Below are 6,762 nucleotides of genomic sequence, written 5' to 3' on the forward strand. Positions count from 1 at the left end.
GAAAATGATTTTTGTAAAGGACATTATGCAAAAAAGGACGCACTCCCGTGAAAGTTACACGCGAATTTCTGACATCATTTTTCAATTATTACAAAAACTAACTCGACAAGACAAACAAGATAGACGGGTTGTTTTCGCTATGACCAGGAATGCTTTACTGTTGTACGTCTCAACTGGATTTGCAACAATTCCTGCTTTTTTAATAAAATGGAGGCCTACTCTGCAGACAAAAACGTTGGTTGAGTGTTTTTGCTGGGACAGGTTTACGCTCTGAAACGCCATTGTGTATGTAAAGAATACCTGCACTAAGTTCTTTAACGGAATGTCTGTCACGTTAAACCTTTTTTTAACAGTTTAACTTGGAAACCAATGCGAATCACCTACTTAGTTACTGTCTTATCATATAAGACTAGGTGTTTAGTCGAAATGGGTGAGGAGATAGTGTTCTAAGGTTTTCTACAACCTTTTTGGGACCAGAAGATTAAACAGATTTAAACCACTTTGCAAAGGTTAGACACACATGCACGGGCAGACACACAGAGCATATTATTATCTTAGACTAGTCGATGGTTCCGGGACAGAACCACATGCAGACAATATATGTTGTCTAGTATCTCTGTTCGTTAAGTTTTGCATATCTTTTAAAATTGCATTTTTCGCACTTCCTCTTCTTCTTTGTTATAATCATCCAAAAATGTAGTAAAACAGGGTGGCAAATGTCGTTCGACACCAAAGTAATTATACAGAATATTTTTATACTATTTTCATGCATATCGAGCTTGGTAATGTTTACAGAAGTTAGATATTTGGTTAGATTCGATCTCCTAAAATGTGCAAATTACTGCTGACATCAGCATGTCCATCTGATTTGAATTTTCACTGTTAAACAGCATTCCTACAGCATCCACAATACACCTTTCCCAAATTTCATAAATTATAATGATTATGACGTCATCCAAAATTTTATAATGGTTCTGTGCTCTTCAAATAAGGATATTCAGATAGAATATTAAATTATCATGACAAAAATAAAGTTTTTAGAGCAATATAATATTCTGTTTGGATTTTATTTAGATTTGCAAAAAATAATGATTTTGAAAACGAGGCTGATCTTGGAAAGCTCGTCTATATAAAGGGTTTGACCGTAACTTTCAGCTCGGAATTGAGGCACTTAACGAATAGAAATATTTACGAAATTAGGTAATTTGTTCTACCTTTTGCTAAGGAACTTAGGGATGAGAATCATTTTTAGTACCGACCTCTTTAATTGAGTTTGGCATAATTAGGAAATTCGGAAAAGGTCTATTCAATGCAATTTTTTAACTGACTGACTGGAAACGTGTATTTGTGTTTTTGTTAGGAGATGTAGTTTACTGATAATAGTAATGAGCAGTGGTCTATAAAAGACACAAAATAAAGTATTTTACTCAGTATTTTATCGAAATCCGGGCAGCGTAAATTTTTCTCAACTGTTGAGAAAAACCCACAAAACTTGTTAAGTATGAGACCATATAGGCATTGATAACATTTTTAATATATTGTTTTTGCGACATATGCATATATATGACCGTCTGTCCTCCATTTAACGTTAAGCACCTGTTCGCAAAGCAGCACATTTTGATAAAGATTTTAAGAGTTATTGTAGTTTGGTCAGATTTATTTTGAAGACGTTAACATTCATAAACGTATACGCTTTAATTGTTAAAATGTTTACTCGTCATGTTAAAGTAAAATATTATTCAGATATTGTTGAAACTTTTCTTTCTGCATGTATAGATCAATAGATGTTATGGATCTAGAAAGGTAAGTGTGCATGGAAACTTAGTAAATTTTTCAAAAGTTTAGAAATATTTTAAACCCTTAAGCATTTAAAGAGCCTACAAAACGAGCTGTTGATTTTAGATTTTAGTAACTTTAGATACATATAACTTTAGAGTTTAGCTACAAATGACTAAAAACAACAAAAAAGTACATTACAAATATTTGATATCCATAATTTATTCAATTTATTTTGACTTCGTTTGCTACTAAACTTAGCATTTTTAACATACACAGCCCTTCCTCTTGTTTTTGCATTGTTACCAAAACAATATTTCCATTTTAATGTTTTGCGTTATGTTTTGCAAATAGTAGCCTGTGTTACCGTCAAATAAAATACTGTAAAACATTGATAGATAGTGTACTTATTTGTAGAAAAAATCTTTAAAAAGTTAAGGAATAATAAAGAAGCAATTATTTGATAACTCGTTGTCTAATTCTTTCAATAGGGTCGGACTAATTTTTTTCTTTTGAGGCAAGGTATTCCGAATGTGCGTGGATGAAGAATAATATCAAGCTTTGTAGCCCTTATAAAATAACATATTCATGCTTAATATTTCCAATAGAATAAATCTTTTGATATTTTCAATGTTTAGGCTGTTTTCGCCACTTCACCTTAACTGGATAGGGTTTATTTAGTTTAATTATTAGTATCTTTATTTTTTATCCTCCCCATGCACGTAACTATTTGTTATCTTCAAGTTCAACGCAATGTCTGGAATTGTCGCAATCTTACTCTGTGTGTATACTTCATTTATCGCGTATGAAAACTTTAGGGAAATAAAGTTCCAGAGCTCTTACATTAATTCCCCAAAATAAACTTACTAATTGTCTTTCTGTTTACCAGGATAGGATGAAGACAAGGCTTTGCTTGTTTTTCAACTGAAATCGCGAGGAAATGATTTTTGTAACGGAAATGATGTACAAAACGGCGCACCTGTGTAAGAGCTACACAGGGATATGTGACATAATTTTTGAACTATTACAAAAACTTACTCACCAAAACAAAGAAGTTGGGGGAGTGTTTTTACTATGACAGGGTAATAATAGGTTGTAGACTACGTTTTTACTTCAGCCGATGTTGCGTAAAGGTAATCTTTAAAAAAGACATTTCACCAGAAATGTTTTACTGGTCCAAGCGCTCTGCTAAATTTTCAACAAACCCGTATATATAAAAATCGAAATTACATTTCATTTTCTTTTTTTAGAAAGGTTTTGTGCGTCGTAAAAGAAACCTGTACTACCCTTTTCAGTTGGATTTCTTTCACAATTTGTACTTAACCGTCAAACTTCGAGTTAGTTTCAGTATTGTTATATAAGACTAGTTTCAGACCCGAACGTTTAAGGCGACTGTGTTTAAAGGATTCTTACCACATTAATTGAGACATCCTATCCACTTCTGATATCAAGGAACACCTAGTAATTTTCACGCGAAGTGATTTCCTTTATTTTTATTCGCTACCAAGTTATATGGCATCAAATTTTGACAAGCACCAGCTTAAGTTGGTTTAATAACACGCTAATATGTAGTTTCACCGGTAAAGTTTTGTAAATTAAACAGCTAATTTATAGGTTAATTTTATGGTCATTGTTAAAGAAAATTTACCAAAATATAAACCACTTTGCAAATGTCAGACACGCACACCCGGATAAACAGAACATTTTATTATATCAGAATAGTCGATTGTTCCGTGAAAATGCAGACAAAATATGTTATCTGTCATCTGCAGTCGTCAAATTTTAGATATCCATTAAAGAGGAATTTTATTGCATTCTTTCTTTGCGTAGCGTAAAGGACATTTCTACAACTATCCAAAAAATATTGCACCACAGTGTGACAAGTTTTACGCCACAAGCAATTACACAGATTTCCTATACTATTTTAACGAAATTTTAAGTTGGTAATGTTCACAGCTTATTCAAAAGGATGCATGATAAGATCCAAACTCTTAAAACGGGCTAGTTATTGCTTACATAAGTAGGAAGAAGGAAAATTAGAAAATGGGATCACAATGATCTTAGATTTAAGATCTAGAGGTTTTGCCCCTCTCTAAAAAATGTGCTTGCAAAAAAAGAGAACTCTACTTTTTCCAAGGAGTTAATTGTCACATAAGAAGTAATTCGACAAACAAACAAAGAGTATTTAGTCTAAAATCTATTAGACATAACAAATGTTTAAAATTCAAGCAAAAGCTTTTCAATACATTCATATCATCGTCAGTTCTATGCAACAAAATGTTATCTACTTATGTCGATATGACATTAATTTAAAAAACTAAACAATGAGTATTAAAATAAAATAAAATGAGTTTCAAAGTAAAAGAGTATTTAATAGTATATATGTCAAAAACATTGTGGTGCTTTATCTCCAAATTTATGAACAAACCAACAATGACATTACAATATTTAGAATATAATTAGATTTATTCGTAAATCATCTTCAGCTAAAATATAAATTTAAATTATTAAACAGTAAAAACTGAGTTAAAAAATATACATATTTATAACATCAAAATTCCCGTATTCACTAATCACTGAAACGGACAAATGCGCCGTGTGTTGTTGTAATACAATCAGAAAAGTGAAATCCGTATTATCGTCATTGCCGTCATTGAAGATCCAGTTGCTAAATCCCTAAAGAGTAAGATAGTTTAAAATATTAATTGTTCACGAAATGATGCGTGTTATGTCGGGAAAATAGCCCGTGATCTGATTTTCCCAAACTAAGGAACATCAAAGAAGTGGTCTTATTAAAGCTCACATTAAAGCATGCAATCCATTATCCTTTGACGATGGCGTGAAAATTCTAGCACAGACAAAACGATCTGTGTATCATTTAATGACTTTGGAGGCATTGAATATGGAAGCAATTAAGTCAATTTTAAATACAAAGATGAATATAAGAGTAGAACTCGAACAATAAAAAGATAATTTTAAAAAGTTTCTTACTTTCGACGAAACTTTTTAATAAGGTTATATGTGATATGTTGATGGTATACGGGAATTTTGATGCTGTGTATATGTTTATTTTTTTAAATCAGTTTTTACTGTTTAATAATTTAACTTTATATTTTAGCTGAAGATGATTTACAAATAAATTGAGATCTATTCTAAATATTTTAATGTCATTGTTGGTTTGTTCATAAACTTGGAAATAGTATTTATTTGTTAAGCTTTTTGTACACTAAGTACATCTTCAGACTATATAATCAACTAAAATCAAATTTAAATACTTACAGTTAAATAGGTTTTGAGAAAAGCTCAAGGGACCTCATGTAATTTTTACCTAAACAATGAGTATTCTCAATAATTACTATATAATTATCGATGGGTAATCTGGACAATTTACAATAATTGCTAAATAACGTAATACCATTTCTAAATAGATGTAAAACTTTTGGATCTATTTAGTTATCCAATTATAGTTTTTTAATAACACTGACGATGATATGAATATATCAAAAAACTTCTGCCTAAATTTTTAAATATTTGTAATGTCTATTATATTTTACACAAAATTCTCTGGCATATTTTGATTATTACTATAAACAAAGACTAGGACAGGACTTTTGTAAAAGGTACAAGGGCTTCAACTCTATTCCTAAACCAGGCTAGCCAAAATGGGTAGCTGGGTCACTTAAAAAGAGATCTGCGAACAGTCGTCAGCAGGAACTAGTAATTTTTTTCGTCCATAAAACTTTTTAACTGTCCTAATAACGTGATTTATTTTGTAAAGTGGCAGCCTCTACGATATAAGGCAGTTTGTCACTGGAAAAGTGCTGTTATGTAAATGTTTTTGTAAAGAAATGTGGCTGACAGATAATAGTATTAATAACCAACGATCTAAATAAGACACGAAACCAAAAATTTACCTGCTATTTCATCTAAATTAAGACAGCAAACATTTTTCTCAATTTGTCACGGAAACTTTCTTTTGCAGCACCAAACCATAAAGGCATTAGCTAATGCCAGTTTAAATAAATTTGCATTGCGAGATAAGAATGTATATATCCGTCTGTTTCCACTCTCTTATTTTTGTTCGCAAAGTTGTTCAAACAGTACATTTTGAGCTGAAAATTTGAAGAGTTTTTTGCAGTTTGGTCAGATTTAAGTTGAAGAAATTAATATTCATAAACGTATACGCGCTCTAAAAAATATTTTTATTACGATGTATTTTACTTCAGTGGATATGTTAGCATCTAAAAAGATTTTCCGGCTCATCATGTTAAAATAATTATTTAATTTGTTAATGTTAAAGGTTCTTTCTGCATGTGTAGGTCGTAGGACGTTATGGATGGAAAAAGTAATTCAGCATCAAAAAATTGATAAGGTTTCTAAGAAGTTTACAAACATTATAAACGGATGGACAGTTAATGAAAAGACCTAAGACCTGTTGATTTTTTACTTTAGGAATTTAGTTACATACAATTTTAACCTTACATATAACTGAAAACGACAAAAATTAAAAATATTTAATATCCATGAATATTTCTAAACAGACGCTTAAAGGGACTACGGAACGGCTGTTCGTTCTCGACTTGAGTGACTTACACGAATGTCGAGCTGATGGCGGCAAAAAACAAAAATGGTTATTTTTCAGACATGTATGTAATTTAATGATTTGAACATATAAATATATTTAGAATTTTTATCTTCTCCAGCCTTGCTCATGTTTTCATCAAGAATAAGTCTTGGTAAAATATTTCTTTGTAATATAAAAAAATATTGAGCCAGCGAGCAAAGTGCGCTGGTCTGTTCATTGCGCAAAACGCTTTTGCCAAATTTTTAATATGTGCGGGGGATGTACGGAATGTGAACATCTTAAACGGTTCATAGTCCCTTTAACTTGTTTTCTTGTAATAGAAGTTTTGCACATTGTTGACGTAGTTAGGTGCTAAACTTATCATTTTTAACAAACACATACTCTCAGGTTGCTTTCGCTTC

The sequence above is a fragment of the Hydractinia symbiolongicarpus genome, chromosome 3 (assembly GCF_029227915.1).
Source record: "Hydractinia symbiolongicarpus strain clone_291-10 chromosome 3, HSymV2.1, whole genome shotgun sequence".
NCBI classification, from domain to species: domain Eukaryota; kingdom Metazoa; phylum Cnidaria; class Hydrozoa; order Anthoathecata; family Hydractiniidae; genus Hydractinia; species Hydractinia symbiolongicarpus.